Genomic DNA, 18,930 nt, shown 5'->3' on the forward strand with positions numbered 1-18,930 from the left:
TTCCCCACAAGATCAAATTTGTCATGCTTTTCCATCATTGTGAGAAAATTCAGTGGGCAAAAAGAGTGAAACACACACACACACGCACACACACACACACACACACACACACACACACACACACACTCTTTGGTATGAGATCTGAGGAGTTCTCCAGCAGCTCCTCGCCCTCCTTCCCTCCCTCAGTCTCCGTGTCTGACACGGTGTTCCTGCTGACACACTAAAAAACCTCGCCCTGATTCACCACTGAAGCTGAAAGATCATTTCTAAACACCTGTCAGTGTGTTATTTATGATAAGCTCATTATTAATGCATGAAGCTGCGTAAAACACAAAATGTCAGACGAGCTCGCGCTGCAGGACGCCGGCCGTGAGAAAAAACCGGAGCTGTCTCACAGTTCTGACGCCCAGGAAAAAAACAACAAAAAAAGCGTCTCATTTCCTGTTTAAAGGTGGAGACGTGAGGAACGCAGCGCTACCGAGCGTAGCAGCGTGACGCTAACGACCGGTGAAGACAGGATTTCAAATAATTAATGCCTTTTCTTTTTTTTTGTGCGGGGTATAATGTTCAGACGGGATAATGAGCAGTGGCTTCCGTGTGAATTTTTTTTGCAACACACCGACGGAACCGTGCTAACAGCCGGAATAGAAGTCGATTAAACCCGGTGAGATCTCGTGTCCCGTGATGACATCACTTCCTGTTTTAAGGCGTCTGAAATACGAAATCACTCCCTGACGTTTTGCTCTACTAAATTACACAACTGACGAATTAGTTCGAACGTTTTAGACATTTTCGCAGGTTATAAAGCGTCATAGCGTATAATTTGGTCTCTCGGATTGTTTATAAAAAGCATATAACCGTTTAATATTAACATATAACACCACAGACTGTGTTTTAAATACAGTATAATACAGTATATGAGAACATTAAGACCGGCAATGCTCTTGTAAACAGATGTTATCATGCACTATAGAACCTGACTTAATTAAGTTCATGCTTTTTATTATTAAAGTGTACTATCTGCACTATATAATATTAAAGTATGAAAGTATTTATAATGCATTATAAACTTCTGCTTTTGCCAGAAGGGTTATCTTATTTTTAGAGGGGGAGAAAAAACCAGAAGCTGATTTGATTGGACAGTGCTTAACCACGCCTCTGGATAATGTATTCATCATAACCCCGCCCCCTTTGACTTCTTCATGTCACCCCATTCACCGTTACTCATGGAATCAGCGAGAACGTAAACGACGCTACAGCCGTATTGTGGCTCTTGCGTTACGGTGTTACAAAAACAGAGGCGTAAATGTGTATTAAATCTCACAAATCTTGTAAAATACCCGTTTCTCACACACATACGATCAATCGGCAGGTTCTTCAGCTCTCACATTACCTGCGTTAAAAAAAAAAAAAAATATATATATATATATATAAAAATGGCGAGTGAATATTTAAAACTCATAACGAGGCCTTCGTCCGCCCCGAGGCTCTCGGCCGGTTTTATGAGAAATCTCATAATCAAAGAAATATTTCAAGAAAGTGACCTTTCTCATATTCCAGGACAAAAGGAAAGGTCATGAGATCGGTCAGGTTTGGAGAGTCCTGACGACATGACGAGGCTGTCGTGTTGATCTTTCTCGGAATATCACCCGTGTGCAAATACTGTCCGCGGGATCCGTTTCCTAATATCACCGTAGAGTTAAACGATCGTAAAGACGTAAATTTACACCAATGTAGCCAATCAGCTGGAGCTGTGATGGAGCTCTGAGGTAGCCTTCACTAGCCTTTCCCCCTCTGTTGGCTCCGCCCATTCCGCTACGAGTCGAACAGTTCACACTGCAGCGATTGGTCATAAGGTGTTCATTAATTGTCTGCACATAAACTGGTTCGAAATGTGCGCAATCGCCGATACGTCAACGTTTCTGTAAGGAGAAATCTGTTTGTTAAACGTTTAGGGAAGGAGTCTCCAGTGTCGGGGCTTTGTAACAGTAAGGGGAAGGACTTGTGAGGGAACGGACTGTTTATAGCTGCTATAACGTAAGTGAGAAGTGAGGAACTGACTTGTTTTGACCATTAAATGTAACTATAAATGGATAAACATTACGATGTCATTGTTCAATGAATAAAAATTGCCGTTGTTGTGTACGTTATAAACTACAGTTATTATTTAAAACAATGGTGATCATTTCTATCCTTCCATACGTTTGTAAAATTTTGTATAAAAGCAAATAAAACCTGGATGCTGTGCGTTATACGGCCGTGATGATCACGTGATCTTGTGATGTTGCCATGCTGTGGGTTTGTCTGGTTTCTTCGATTCTGTTTGCATTTTTTTTCTGGCCCAGAAATAATCTCCGCCCCCCAGATCAAACGAAGGTGGTCAGCTCCGCCAAATTTCCTTTAAAGGAAACTTACCCAAGATATGAAATTCAGCTGAGGGCGGAGTCGAGCTGGGGGTTTCAACCCTTTTTTTAACCATTGCAATAGCAATTCACTTTAAAGGCAGCAGAGGGAGCTAAACGTTTCATACTGCTCCTTTAAGAGTGTAAGTCTGAGATGTCCATGGTTTATGATTCTTCCTTTTTGCCTTGGCATAAGTAAGCGTATACTATTAATAGCGCGTTCGACTTCCCACAGACGGAAAAGCTTCAGATGTAGACACATCATGTTCCATTATTTAAAACAGAAAAAAAGATGGAACTCTTGAGCAGAGGATTTACTGAGACACAATCTAAAACATTCATTTTCTGCCTTCACGCGTGAAAGACAACAAGAAAAAAAAAGATGAACGCAAACGTCTCTCGAAAGCCCAATCGGAGCTGAAATCAATCCCGCTCGTCTCTTGTCTCGAACGTGTCTCATTGTCTCGAACGCTCGGCCGTCTCTCCTGCACTCCATCCCTTTCTGTCACGGATCCCATTGCAGCAAAGAAAAAGGAGGAATTTAAAGGAGTGCGGGGTTTTTTTTTTTGTTTTTTTTTTGCCCGATTTCATTGCGACCGCGTCTCTCCGTCACGTCAAATAAAGTCATCAAGCGTTCATTGTGTCCGCAGAATGACTTCGCTCACAAAAGCTCCGGGCTTCGAAAATTGATGCGTTCAGAAACGATTCATTCATCATATGAAGTGTTTCGCCAGTGATGACAACGATGACAATGACTTTCTCTTCCAGACCAGGAACTTTTTCTTTTTTTTCCTTCAATACAACAACACCACAATCTGCATCATTTCTTTAAAGCTTGACGCGTACACACACACACACACACACACACACACAGCATTGCTAGTCTGCTGCACCGTTAGCCTCAGAATCTGTTCATTATCTTCCAATTAATATCTTTCAGTAGCTTTTGTGGAAACGTTACGATTGATGAATGTTTATCAGTTTCCATTTACAGATTTCAGTACTTTTCTGGACAACATGAGGTGGGCGTGGCTATGCCGAAAGGCGCTAACTCTGTGTACAGAGCAGAATTAGCAACGCACCTATGTTACTTCCTGTTTTATTCCCAACCACAGAAATCGCAGCTACGTCTTCCCACTCTGCGCTTGAATGACTGTAGTCCTAGTCGATCGACTGTAGCTAGCAATTTTCACGCAAGTTGCATAATTACTAGCGTAGCAGTTTACACATGGTCATGGTAAGTAGTGCTAGCGTTTTGTTTTTCCTTAAATGTACAGGAATTAGAATTAGGAACAAGAAAATCCTCATCTTTATCAGTCACTAGACATGTTTAAACATGTACACAAGGCCATATCCTTACTTCTTTAATCAGTCATAGATAAACATTACACTTATAGACGTCTACTCCACAACGTCCAGTAGGCGGAAGTGACAAAAATCACCGGAGTTACCGTTTCCACCCTCTTCCTCCTTCACCAACGTTAATAATTACTTTGCTTTAGGCTGCTCGTAATTGATCACCGTCAGATCACCTCTGGCTACAAATTTATCAGAGCGGATTAGACGTCGCTGCCGTCATCATGAGGACAGTCGCGTGCTCGAGGTCAGCGCGAGAATACGACCGGTGCTGGTGTGAAAACCGCCGACGTGTAAAGGAAGGGAAAGAAAAACGTTCGGGTTCATGTTCTTTCAGAATCTGTAAACACCCGCGACTAAATCAGCGAAGGCTAACAATGAGTAATGAACCCTTGGAAGGTGTTTAACATTTAGCGTCTCTGTACCTGGTTCACTCGAGGGTTCACTGGATAATTAAGCGTCCTCAGCTTCCAAAGGAATGGTTATGCTTGGACCCTTTTCTGGAAAAGTTCAACAGAATTATCCGGAGAATCCTTTCTAAACATTTAGTTGAACTCTCTTGGCACTCGGTGCACGCTTGACACAAACGATTGTTCTTCAAGCTTTCTCTTTTAATTTTGCTTGGATGATCAGGCTTTCGGATCGGGATCCACTCTTGTAGGGTTTTGACGTAGAAAGGTTAGGGTTGCCAAAGTAAGACAGCCAAAGATCCATTAAGGGCTGTAGAGTTTTCTGAGGGTATACCAGATACATGATTGGAATGGAAACTTCTGAAGAATGAAAAGAAGACTCTCGAACGGCCGAACCATGTGAAGTCTTGCTACATAACCCCGCCAATACCTACGTAACATCTGTAACATCTGTGACCTTTGACTTGAGCCTTTATACAAGATTTAGAAGGTTTACAAATGTGTTATGAAGGTTCACGGAAGGTCTCCTTCATTATGTTGCTGTCAGAAAGAAGGACGGTATCATCCGTATATGTGTTGATTATATGGTTGTGTGTGTGTGTGTGTGTGTGTGTGGGTAAAATTATATTACTGTAAAATTAGGATTTTGCTCATGGCTACACACCCACAGACTGTCTCTGGGTAAATATAAAGCTAAACTACAAGGCAGGCACGGAGTCGGATAAACACTTTATGAACGTATTATCTACACTTCTCATTGTTTTTGTTTTTTTTTTAGGTTAAAGTGGCGGTAAGTAACTGTCCTCCGCTCCACATAATCAATTTAACAGTAAATTAATGAGAAACGCTGTAAGACGAAGGCCCCTGGCGGCTCTACTGCTGTGGAAATATTGTGTTTTCTGTCCTTTTTTAATGAAGGAAGTGACTGAGTGTTTGAATCTGACAGAGACGGATGTCTATCAGCGGAATATTATGCTACAGTTTATGTATGAGTTTATAAAAACTATAATCTGACTGACTCCCGCTTTGTTCTTTCATAAACGGATGAGAAAATACCTGGTACGCGCCCATGGCGCTGCTTCCTCTGTAATTCTCTTCCACATTGATCATCTGATGCAACACTTGGACATTTTGATCAGTAAAACGCACTTGCTTTACAAAAACGAAAGGAAGATTTATTTTCAGAGCAATACAGGAGGAATTAGCGGCGCGAGTCCGCGAGCTCTAATTTGCACGTGTGTGGGGTTGAGGATCGATAGTCGAGCTCAATTGACACGTGTCACGTTTCATTAAAGGCCGATTCATTTCGGCTCGGATCAGATAAACGCAGCCGCGAGGCGAACGCGCGAGAGCGGAGACGAGGAAGAGAACGCTACGAAGAGAAAACGTTAACGGTAAATAAGTACGCTCGGATAAGGACGAGCAAGAGGATTTTTTGTTTGAATTCACCGTCGGTTAAAGAAGAATGATGAAAGCGAGGAGGCGGAGTCACTTTCCATTCTGAAGCTGATTATTTTCCTGTAACAGCCCGACCCTGAGTGCTTTATTCCTCTTATAACACAGCGATTTGACAAGTACAATCGTTCTGATTGATTGATTTATTAAGGAACAATGTTTTATCCGTTTATGGTTACATTTAAAGTTCTCACGTACATTACAGCAACTTTTAGTGAATAAGACAAAAAACAAACAAAAAAACAACAACACAGCTTGTCATGTTAAGTGCTAATTCTTTCTTTCAGTACCCCATCTTTCATGGGTTACCTGATCAACATTACTTAATTCTTTCTTTCCTTCTTTCTTTCCTTCTTTCTTTACCCCATCTTTCATGGCTTACCTGATCAACATTACTTAATTCTTTCTTTCCTTCTTTCTTTCCTTCTTTCTTTCTTTCTTTCTTTACCCCATCTTTCATGGCTTACCTGATCAACATTACTTAATTCCTTCTTTCCTTCTTTCTTTCTTTCTTTCTTTCTTTACCCCATCTTTCATGGCTTACCTGATCAACATTACTTAATTCTTTCTTTCTTTCCTTCTTTCTTTCTTTCTTTCTTTACCCCATCTTTCATGGCTTACCTGATCAACATTACTTAATTCCTTCTTTCCTTCTTTCTTTCCTTCTTTCTTTACCCCATCTTTCATGGCTTACCTGATCAACATTACTTAATTCTTTCTTTCCTTCTTTCTTTCCTTCTTTCTTTCTTTCTTTCTTTACCCCATCTTTCATGGCTTACCTGATCAACATTACTTAATTCCTTCTTTCCTTCTTTCTTTCTTTCTTTCTTTCTTTACCCCATCTTTCATGCGTTACTGGATCAACATTACTTAATTCCTTCTTTCCTTCTTTCTTTCTTTCTTTCTTTCTTTACCCCATCTTTCATGGGTTACTGGATCAACATTACTTAATTCCTTCTTTCCTTCTTTCTTTCTTTCTTTACCCCATCTTTCATGGCTTACCTGATCAACATTACTTAATTCCTTCTTTCCTTCTTTCTTTCCTTCTTTCTTTCTTTACCCCATCTTTCATGGCTTACCTGATCAACATTACTTAATTCCTTCTTTCCTTCCTTCTTTCCTTCTTTCTTTCTTTCTTTCTTTCTTTCTTTACCCCATCTTTCATGGGTTACTGGATCAACATTACTTAATTCCTTCTTTCCTTCTTTCTTTCTTTCTTTACCCCATCTTTCATGGCTTACCTGATCAACATTACTTAATTCCTTCTTTCCTTCTTTCTTTCCTTCTTTCTTTCTTTCTTTCTTTACCCCATCTTTCATGGCTTACCTGATCAACATTACTTAATTCCTTCTTTCCTTCTTTCTTTCCTTCTTTCTTTCTTTACCCCATCTTTCATGGCTTACCTGATCAACATTACTTAATTCCTTCTTTCCTTCTTTCTTTCCTTCTTTCTTTCTTTCTTTCTTTACCCCATCTTTCATGGCTTACCTGATCAACATTACTTAATTCCTTCTTTCCTTCTTTCTTTCCTTCTTTCTTTCTTTCTTTCTTTACCCCATCTTTCATGGCTTACCTGATCAACATTATTTAATTCTTTCTTTCCTTCTTTCTTTCCTTCTTTCTTTCTTTCTTTCTTTCTTTACCCCATCTTTCATGGCTTACCTGATCAACATTACTTAATTCCTTCTTTCCTTCTTTCTTTCCTTCTTTCTTTCTTTCTTTCTTTCTTTACCCCATCTTTCATGGCTTACCTGATCAACATTATTTAATTCTTTCTTTCCTTCTTTCTTTCCTTCTTTCTTTCCTTCTTTCTTTCTTTACCCCATCTTTCATGGCTTACCTGATCAACATTACTTAATTCTTTCTTTCCTTCTTTCTTTCTTTCTTTCTTTCTTTCTTTCTCCCATCTTTCATGGGTTACCGGATCAACATTACTTAATTCTTTCTTTCCTTCTTTCTTTCTTTCTTTCTTTCTTTACCCCATCTTTCATGGCTTACCTGATCAACATTACTTAATTCCTTCTTTCCTTCTTTCTTTCTTTCTTTCTTTCTTTACCCCATCTTTCATGGCTTACCTGATCAACATTACTTAATTCTTTCTTTCTTTCCTTCTTTCTTTCTTTCTTTCTTTCTTTCTTTCTTTCTTTCTTTCTTTACCCCATCTTTCATGGCTTACCTGATCAACATTACTTAATTCTTTCTTTCTTTCCTTCTTTCTTTCTTTCTTTCTTTACCCCATCTTTCATGGCTTACCTGATCAACATTACTTAATTCTTTCTTTCTTTCCTTCTTTCTTTCTTTCCTTCTTTCTTTCTTTCTCCCATCTTTCATGGCTTACCTGATCAACATTACTTAATTCTTTCTTTCCTTCTTTCCTTCTTTCTTTCTTTCTTTCTTTCTTTCTCCCATCTTTCATGGGTTACCGGATCAACATTGCTTGATTCTTTCTTTCTCTTTCTTTCTGTCTTTCTGTCTCTCGCTACCCCATCTTTCACCGCTTACCTGATCAACATCACTTGATTATTTGTTGCCTTTCTTCCTTCATCCCCATACAGTATTGAAGATGTCAGAAAAACGAAAGTTACGTCTTTACCGCTGATACTGGAGACTCCTTCCATAAGTGTTCATTAAATAAATGTTTCTTCCAGAAAACTTCGCCTCATCACTTTAAAAAAAACATGAGAACATCCAGGAGTTCACCAATTCCCTGTGAAGGAGCTGTTACTATGGAAACGATAAGGTATTAGAAGGAGGAATGAGCCGAGGGAACAGGACTGGAGCTGTGTGATGCTCGACACGTGCTCGTCAGGCGATGAGGCGTCACGCAGAGACACATCTGATCTCCTGTCGCTGTCGGTCTCCGTGTGCACCAGCGAGAGATCTGCTTCGAACAGGAGAGAGAAGAGAAAAGAGGAGGAGATGATCACAGACGCAGAGAGAAGAAGCTTCACAGCCAACAAAAACGCGCTTGAGTTTGGGAAAGATATTACCGACCCAAAGCGGTCCACACGCAGGCACCTCATTTCAGATCAGAAGAAGAAGAAGAAGGAAGAAGAAGAAGAAGGAAGAAGAAAGAAGAAGAAAGAAGAAAGAAGAAGAAAGAAGAAGAAAGAAGAAGAAAGAAGAAGAAAGAAGAAGAAGAAGAAGAAAGAAGAAGAAGAAGAAAGAAGAAGAAAGAAAAGAAGAAGAAAGAAGAAAGAAGAAGAAAGAAGAAGAAAGAAAAGAAGAAGAAAGAAGAAGGAAGAAGAAGGAAAAAGAAGGAAGAAGAAAGAAGAAGAAAGAAGAAAGAAGAAGAAGAAGAAAGAAGAAGAAAGAAAAGAAGAAGAAAGAAGAAAGAAGAAGAAGAAGAAGAAAGAAAAGAAGAAGAAAGAAGAAGAAGAAGAAAGAAGAAGAAAGAAGAAGAAGAAGAAGAAAGAAAAGAAGAAGAAAGAAGAAGAAGAAGAAAGAAGAAGAAAGAAGAAGAAGAAGAAGAAGAAGAAAGAAGAAGAAGAAAGAAGAAGAAAGAAGAAGAAGAAGAAGAAGAAAGAAGAAGAAGAAGGAAGAAGAAGAAGAAGAAGAAGAAAGAAGAAAGAAGCCCATCCCATATCTGATATCTGAGTGAGGAGATATCCGGATATCTGCAGCCCTCAGTACTCGGGCTTCTCTTTTCTGTATAGTCTTTCTTTCCTTCTCTTTTTTAGTTTGGTCCTTCCTTTCTTTTTCTTTCTTTCTCTTTCTACTTGCTTTTTTTGGTCATTCCTTTCATTCTCTTTGTTTGTTTGTTTGTTTGTTTGTTTGTTTGTGTTTATATGCTTCTCCGTTGTCACACAGTCTTTCTACAGTTTCAAAGATCTCACCTCCCAGTGTTAAAGATTTTTTGAAAGTTAAGTAGTTTTTATTTTATTTTATGAATGAAATAAACGAACTATGTAACTCCAGTCGCTGCTCCAAAGTAAGCACCCCCCCCCCACACCCCCCGTGGATGTTTACAGGGCATCTGCTGCGAAGTCTTTCGTTACAGAAACACTGCTCCAGTCTGAGAGGAGCAACATCCCTCGCTTCACTTTCCGTCTCGTTTCACACCTCTCCAAACAAACGTCGCTCCCTTAACTTCCTCCGAGCGCTTTAACATAAACAATAAGAACTCTAATTCCCTCGTAATTAACTCCTCCGGTAAGCAGCCAGAAAATCCACAGCTCTGAACTGCACGGCCCACTCGCTTCTCTAATGAAGAGAAGTTACTTACAGTTCTCACAGGGACATCACACAGCGACAGAGGAACAGCGCTCTACTCTCTGTCTCTCTCTCTCTCTCTCTCTCTATCTCTCTCTCTCTCTGTCTGTCTCTCTCTCTCTCTCTGTCTGTCTCTCTCTCTCTCTGTGTGTCTCTCTCTCTCTGTCTGTCTCTCTGTGTGTGTGTCTCTCTTTGTCTCTCTCTCTGTCTGTGTGTCTCTCTCTCTGTCTCTCTCTCTGTCTGTGTGTGTCTCTTTCTCTCTCTCTGTCTCTCTCTGTCTGTGTGTGTGTCTCTCTCTCTGTCTGTGTGTGTCTCTCTCTGTCTCTCTCTCTGTCTGTGTGTGTGTCTCTCTCTCTGTCTCTCTCTCTGTCTGTGTGTGTCTCTCTCTCTGTTTCTTACTTATTGTTTGTTTGATTCTTGATTTTCTTTCTTGCTGTTTGCTGATTAATATCCTTCTTTTTGTTTATTTTTCTTTCTTTCTTATTGTTTCGTTCCCTTTTTTCTTGCTCTCTTTCTCGCTTCATTTGTTTGTTCCTTTCCTTTTGTTTCTTTCTCTTTTCATACTTTCTTTATTTCATTATTTGTTTTTTTTTTTGTTTCTTTTTTGTCTTTTATCTGGCTTTCTTGCTTTTTTTGTTTGTTCCTTTTCTTCTTCTGTTTATTTGTTTGTTTCTTTCTTTCTTTCTTTCTTTCGTTTGTTAATTTACTTGCTTCTGTCCCATTTGTTCATTTATTTCTCATTTCGGTTAGTTTCAGCGTTGTTGTCGTTCTCTCGGTTTCTTTCTTTCCTCTTCTCTCTCTGTTCGGTTTTGATTTCTCTTCTTTCTTTCATTGTTTATTTATTTGTTTTTGTCTTTCTTTCTTTCCTTTCTGTTCATTTGTTTGTTGCGGCCTCGTTCGTTAGGTTATTTTTTACTCCCATCCTTCATCATCCCTTCATCCTGCTGACGGCTCACACCACGAATCTGTTTCTTCTTTCTTTTCCTTTTTTAATGCTGCTTTGACATTTTACAAGCAGGGCTTTCAGTGTCATGAGAAAAAAAATGTTTTTCACCTTAAAAACAGAAATTGGGGATCGGGCGCCGGGTTCGGACTCGCTGTCACACACAGAACCGCTTCAGAATCACAGGATCACGGCAGTCTTTCAGGAACAAGTCTTCTGGAGGGTCAACATGAACGAGTCGTCTGATACTCTGTCATTTTAGAGACTTTGTCCTTAAACACCTGAAAACACCTGAAAACACCACTGACAATCATTACACACACACGCACACACGCACACACACACCCACACACACACACACGATTGTGATTGGTCTTTCTTTCTTTCTTTCTGTCCTTCACTAACTGATCTTTCACCGTTTACCTGATCAGCATTACTCGATTATTTCTTTCCTTCCTCCCTTCATCACCAGACAGTACAAGCACATGATTTCTTTAACACAATTTCCCTCACTCTCCATAGCATTCACACACACACACACACACACACACACACACACACACACACACACACACACAGTGTGAGTGTATTAAATTATAATGACCCGTCTGCTGTCCTGCTTTTCGTCCCTTTAGCGCACGCTAATGACCTGCTCACTTACCTTATTATCTAATGGAGTGAGATTAACTGAGCGTACAGGAGCAGAGAGTCCACAACACATCCGCTGTTAATCACACAGGAACTTCCTCTCCTCTCCTCCTCCGTCCTCTCTTCTCTTCTCTTCTCCTCTCTTCTCTTCTCCTCTCTTCTCTTCTCCTCTCCTCTCTCCTGTCCTCCTCTGTCCTCTTCTCTCCTGTCCTCTCTTCTCCTCTCCTGTCCTCTCTTCTCCTCTCCTCCTCTGTCCTCTCCTCTCCTCTCCTCTCTTCTCCTGTCCTCTCCTCTCTTCTCCTGTCCTGTCCTCTCCTCTCCTCTCTTCTCATCTCCTCCTCTGTCCTCTTCTCTTCTCTCCTCTCCTGTCTTCTCCTCTCTTCTCCTCTCTTCTCTCCTCTCTTCTCTTCTCATCTCCTCCTCTGTCCTCTTCTCTTCTCTCCTCTCCTGTCTTCTCCTCTCCTCCTCTGTCCTCTTCTCTTCTCTCCTCTCCTCTCATCTCTTCTCCTCTCTTCTCCTCTCCTCTCTTCTCCTCTCTTCTCCTCTCCTCTCCTCTCTCCTCTCCTGTCCTCTCTTCTCTTCTCCTCTCCTCCTCTGTCCTCTCCTCTCTTGTCCTCTCCTGTCCTCTACTCTCCTCTCCTCTCATCTCTTCTCCTCTCCTCTCTTCTCTTCTCCTCTCCTCCTCTGTCCTCTCCTCTCTTGTCCTCTCCTGTCCTCTACTCTCCTCTCCTCTCATCTCTTCTCCTCTCCTCTCTTCTCTTCTCCTCTCCTCTCCTCTCATCTCTTCTCCCCTCATCTCTTCTCCTCTCTTCTCCTCTCCTCTCTCCTCTCTCCTCTTCTCCTTTCCTCCTCTGTCCTCTTCTCTCCTCTCCTCCCCCTTCTCTCTTTCTATTTTTCTAAACTATCACCCCCGGCATGTCTTTACAGCAGGTTCGTCCCGTTACGTTATGGTTTGCTCGGAGTTTAAGTCACACAGAGATATAAATCTGTGAATGAATCCTGTGTAGATTGAAGACCAGACTCTGCTCGGTGTGTGAGTGGTTGTTGTTGTTTTTATTTGTTCAGGAGGTAAAAGAAATAATTGCAGTGTTTTATTTCCGCGTGTCGTCTCTGCAACACTCGGCAGCTTCCACAGCACAAAACTGCCTCGTTTTACTGAAATGCCTTACAGCAGATTTTATAGAGCAAAGCTTTCCTTTCTGTGCTGCCTCATTTATCATACACTCTCTCTCTGTCTCTCTGTGTGTGCGTGTGTGTGTGTGTGTGTGTGTGTGTGTGTGTGTGTGTGTGTGTGTGTGTGTGTCTAACCACTCTGAATAATGAGAAGCCCTTGTCCAGGTGCACAGAAGAGTCAGATGTGCTTCTAATCAGATGTTAATGACGTCCAGCCGAAGCTTCAAACATCTGGAAGAAGCTCTCACACAAAACTCGTGCATGATCTTCCTCAAGCTCCACACTCCATCATTCTTCACTAATATCTCCCTTCCCTTCCCTTCTCTTTCTTTCTTTCTTTCTTTCTCTCTCTCTTTCCTTTTGTTTGTTTATTTCTCTTTCTTTCTTGTTTCTCTTCTGCTTGCTTTGTTTCTTTGTTTGTTTGCTTCATTCTTATTGTTTGTTTGTTCCTTTCTTTATTTCTTTCCTTCTTGCTTTGTTTTTTTTTGTTTCTTTCTTTCTTTCTTTCCTGTCTATTTGTTTATTTGTTTCTGTCTCATTAGTTCCTTTATTTCTTTATTTCTGTTTCTTTATTCTTTCTCTCAGTTTTGTTCTTTCCTCTTCTCTATCTATTTGTTTGTTTTTCTTCTTTGTTTTCAGGCTTGTTTCTTTCTTTCTCTCTCTCTCTCTCTCTCTCTCTCTCTCTCTCTGTGTGTGTTTCCCTCCTTCCTTTCTGTTTATTTGTTTGTTGCTGTCCCATCGGTTTCGTTCTTTCTTTCTTGCTATACTTCCTATACTTGACTTTCTCTTTCTTTACTTCCTTCCTGTTTCCTTCTTACATTCCTTTGCTTACAATTTTTCATTCTTCTTCTCCTTCCTGTTCTTTCTTGCTTGGTTCACTTTCTCTCTTCTTGTTTTCTTTATTTCTTCAATCTTCCTTCCTTCCTTCGCTATACAGTGTGTGTATTAAGTTTAGAATTATCCCGTAGATAAGCGTGTGTATAATATGTGTGTGTGTGTGTAGTATAAGCGTGTGTATAATGTGTGTGTGTAGTATAAACGTGTGTGAGATAAAGGTGTAAACATTCATTCAGCATTGTTACGCTTCAGTGGTTGTGTAGTAAAAGGACATAAAGGTGAGAAGTTCAGCGGTTCATCCGGCGGTTAAAGTCATTTACAGAACTGACAGGTTTTTTTTTTTCTTTCCCCGGTGATGTTTGTGAATAATGGCGTGAAGATGAGGAGGAGTGTGAAAACTCACTCTGAGGTGTCTCTACTTATTGGACTTCTGCGTCCTTACACCTTCGAAAAATAAAGTGTGCTGCTGCATCAGGCGATTTCCGACCTTCTGGAAAGCTCTTACGCTTTCACCTCGGAGTTCGGCTCAGAGTGTAAAAGTTCTCCGAGACGCTCGAGTCTCACCTCCAGCTTCAGAGCATTCTTCACGCATCGTGATACCGCTCCTCTCTCGAGCCGAGCCGGTACGTCCGGCACCGCGGTCTACGTTTCGGCTGTAAATACACCCCGAACACTATTCAGACGATATTATCACACAACACATCATGAGGATGATGTTTATTAAATAACGATATCGTCCGTTTATAAAAGATATCGGAATAAAATGACGAACGAACTTAAAGTTTCTCCGTAAGCGCATAGCGGATGAGCGCTGGGTCAGGTTGTCCTTCACACCGCGGGCGTGTTTACTTTACAGAAGAGCGCGTCGAATTAGTGTCTCGTGGCTTTGAGTTCGTAAAGTCTTGCGCACGGGTAAATTTATATCGGAGCATGATATATATATTATATAATGTAATATAATAAAAGTACTATTTAACAAAACACAACTTTTGTAAATCAGCAATAAAGATTTATTTAGAAAACATAAGAAAACTGTAACATAAACACTAAAGATCTTTACAAGGAAGCAAGAATTTCCTTCAGGAGCGCGCTGGATCAAGTGCTATTCTACGCGCTGCTGAATAATGAGCGCGGAAGCCATCTTGTTTTGCCGTGTGACCATTTAACGTGATAACTACAACCAGGACTATTCATACGGTAAAATAATGCTGATACAGTAGACTCAAGTTCAAATATCATCCTGCACTTTCCTTCTTTACGTGACAGGATTACGCATATCGCGCGTGTTTATTGACCTGCGACAATTTGGTTCGGAAAAACATTACGTTATTTGCATGAACGTCGTTGATCCCAGTTTTGATCGATAACCAGGAGACAGAAACGTGTAAAAGTGACTCGAGCGACCGGCATGAACCCACACCAGCGCTGTAGCAGCACGAGCGCAAAAGCAAACAACATTAGAAGGCGTAATATTCCCTCGAGAGCGTATTCACTGATAAACACTCGGAAATATGAAAAGCAATACGCCGTGCTCCGGATTAATCTCAGCAAGCTCCGACGAGGACGATGGTCGAGGTTTAAAAAAAAAAGAAAAAAGAAAGAAAGAAAGAAAAAGAACCTTCATTATTTGGGTTTTTGTGCTTCTCCGTATGAAGAGGACAAATCTTATTACGCCTCTCCTCTAAATCTTATTAACGTGACCTTGCTGAGGTTCCAGGTGGATTTTTGTGGGTGCGAGTTGCTTAATAATAATAATAGCAATTAAACACACACACACACACACACACACACACACACACACACACACACACGCAGAGGTGTTTAGTCCGGGTGTAAAGTACGAACCTCATTACAGAGGGACAGAGACGAATCCGTCAGCGTGACGTGTTACACCAACTCACACCCTTAACATGAGGCCTCACACATATGAATATTCATCAGCTCATTATATATTCATATTACATCACACTAATGAGGGAAGACGCCAGACACTTCTGTTTCTTTCTGTCTCTCGCTCTCTCTCTCTCGCTCTCTCTCTCTGGCTGTCTGTCTCATTCTGTTTGTCTATCCTCTGTTTGTATATCTCTCTATATTTCTATCTATCGCTCTATCATTCTGTCTGTCTCTCTCTGTCACTGTCTCTCTCTATCAACTGCTCTCTCTCTCTCTCTCACACACATTCTGTCTCTCTTTCTCTTTCTCGCCAAGATTCTGTCTGTCTTGCTATCATTCTCTCTCTGTCTTTCTCTCCACCATTCTCTCTCTTTCTCTCCACCATTTTCTCTCTTTCTCTGTCCTTCTCTCTACCATTTGCCTCTTTCTCGGTCTTTTTCTCCACCATTCTCTCTCTTTCTCCATCTTTCTCTCCACCATTCTGTCTGTCTCTATCAATCATTTTGGTTTTCAATCCACTATTCTCTCTCTCTCTCTCTCTCTCTCTCTCCCCCCATCACTTTTTCTCCCCGTTCTCTTTTAAGTCTAAAAGACTCCAGTACCCAGAATGCACTGCGGCTGCTGATAAAGAAAACCACTGAGTAAAGAAACATCTGAACATTGTGAAGTGCCCACAATTTCTAGTGCCTATATTTAACCCAGAGGCATCTGAGACGCGGCCGTGGACGTAAGGTTGAGACGAAGCAGAAACGCGTGACGTGCAACGCCATGTTGACATTTTTCTCTGTGATATTACATTCCCTCGCGTTTCCACGGCGTCATCGTCGCGCCCACGCGTCACACTCGTAAGGATTCACTTTTTATTCATCCCGAATTATTCATCATCGATTGAAACGATCCTATTGTTCTGAAAGACGGAGGTCTGACTTATCGTTAGCGCCAGACATTAATTCCAGATTTAATTAGGGGAGAGGAGAGCGAGATGGAGCGCAGAGGAAGGATAAAACAATATTCTGGATTTTCTCCGCTCGCTTTATTGCTAATTTTATTTGCGAGGTTAATCCTGGACCTCACACTAATCCACTGCACATCACTGTAATGCTCTTAACGCTGCTTCACTCATTAACACCGCCGCTTCAAACACTCTGCTCCCTTTCTTTCTTCCTTCCTTTCTTTCAGTACCTTCTGTTATTCTTTCAGCACTTTCTCATTTCTTTCTTTCTTTCACTCTTTCTTTCTTTCCTGTTTTTTGGTTCTTTTGGTTTCTTCAGCTCTTCCAGTACTTTCTCCTTTCTTTCAGTACTTTCTCACCTGTTTCCGTTCTTTCAGTATGTTCTCCTTTCTCTTGGTACTTTCTTTCTTTCTTTCTTTCTTTTATTTTTTTTTCTTTCAGTACTTCCTCCTTTCTTTCTTTCAGAACTTTCTCTTTTTTAATTCCCCCCCCCAATACTTTCGCTTTTCATTAATTCAGGACTTTCTCATTCCTTTCAGTTCTTTCAGTATGTTTTCCCTTCTTTTGGTGTCTTCTTCCTTTCTTTCTGTGTATGTGTGTGTTGACTTTCTCTTCCCTTTATTTGAGTACTTTTTGTTATTCTTTCAGTTCTTTCAGTCCTTTCTTTCTTTCATTCAGTCCTTTCTCTCTGTTCATTCTCTCTCTGGCTGCGTTCTTTCTTTCTTTTGGTTCTTTTAGTATTTTCTCCCACCTTACATTCAGTACTGTCTCATTTCTTTCAGTTCTTTCACCATGTTCTCCTTTCTTTTGCTTCTTTCTTTCTTTCTTTCTTTCTTTCTGGCGGCTGTTGCTCAGGTGGTAGAAGAGGTTGGTCCACTAAACGCAGGGTTGCTGGTTCGATCCCCGGTCCACATGCCTCCACATGCGTCCTTTTTCTTTACTTTTTCCCTCTTCTTTTGTTTTTTTCTTATTACTTTCATCCATCCATCCTTTCTTCATGAAATACATGAAAGATGAATAACGATGGGGGTGTGAAGGCACGTTACAGGCAGCTAGTGATCACACTGAGGGTGCTTCAGCTGTACAGTAAGAAACACTCTGATGTTTTAAGGATATTTTAGGGAAGTTAAATGAAGCAGACAGACAGAGAGAGAGACAGTGAACGAGAGATACAGAGAGAGAGACAGAGAGAGAGAGATACAGAGAAAGAGAGATACAGAGAGAGATACAGAGAGAGAGAGAGAGACAGAGAGAGAGAGATACAGAGAAAGAGAGATACAGAGAGAGATACAGAGAGAGAGAGAGAGAGAGAGAGAGAGACAGAGGGAGACAGAGAGAGAGACACACACATAGAGGGAGAGATAGAGAGAGAGAGAGACACACAGAGGGAGAGCGATAGAGGGAGAGAGACAGGGAGAGACAGAGAGAGACACACACAGAGGGAGAGCGATAGAGAGCGAGAGACAGAGAGAGAGACACACACACAGAGGGAGAGAGACACACAGAGGGAGAGAGATAGAGAGAGAGACAGAGAGAGAGAGACACACAGAGGGAGAGAGAGACTGAGAGAGAGAGACAGAGAGAGAGACACACACACAGAGGGGGAGAGATAGAGAGAGACAGAGAGACAGAGAGAGAGAGAGACAGAGAGAGAGACACACACACAGAGGGGGAGAGATAGAGAGAGACAGAGAGACAGAGAGAGAGAGAGACAGAGAGAGAGACACACAGAGGGAGAGAGATGGAGAGCGAGAGAGGGGCGATGGCTGAGTAAAGCGTCTGCGAGGTGAATATCGAGCGCTGCTGTTCTTAATCACTGGATGAGAGCGTGCTTTAATTACGCAGTTTAATAAACGACCGTTACATCTTACACTCCATTAAAGAAGGGTTGAAGAAAATGAGTTCCGGAGGAATAAACGATCTCCTGCTGTTGTGATCAACAGCCATTTTCTGCTGTCCGTTTCTAAACAGCTTCATCTCTGCAGGGTTTCTGGACTCACCGTAGACTCCACTGAGTAGAACCCACCACACTACACCCCATGTTAATGAAGGGATCACGGAGAAAACCCTTCTGTAGAACTGAAGCGGAGGCAGCGTCCCCACCCCGAACTGATCGTTTTCCTCTCACAGCATGTCCCCGAGTGTTTTATTCCTCTTACACCACAGAGACTCACCACCACTACACGCCTTTCTTCCAGAACGACACGTCATACTGTTCTCACTTACCTTACAGCAGCTATAAACACTCGTTCCCTCACCATCCCTCTCTCTATTCTCTCTATTCTCTCTCTTCAATTTAACAACAACAACAACAACAACAACAACAACACGCAGCTTGTCATGTTACAGAGACCCCAAAGAAGCGTAAACTCCTCTGTCCTGAAGTTACAGCTTGTGTTTTCTTTTATTTTCTATTTTCATTCTTTCAGTACTTTCTGTTATTCTTTTAGTTCTTTCAGTATTTTCTTCTTTCTTTCAGTACTTTCACTGTTTCAGATATTTCAGTACTTTTGCCTTTCTTTCTTTCTTTCTTTCTTTCAGTACTTCCTCCTTTCTCTCTTTCAGAACTTTCTCCTTTCTTTCTTGCTTGCTTTCTTTATTTCTTTCTTTCAGTACTTCCTCCTTTCTTTCTTTCAGTTTTTTCAGTAC

The sequence above is a fragment of the Ictalurus furcatus genome, chromosome 20 (genome assembly GCF_023375685.1).
Source record: "Ictalurus furcatus strain D&B chromosome 20, Billie_1.0, whole genome shotgun sequence".
NCBI lineage: Eukaryota > Metazoa > Chordata > Actinopteri > Siluriformes > Ictaluridae > Ictalurus > Ictalurus furcatus.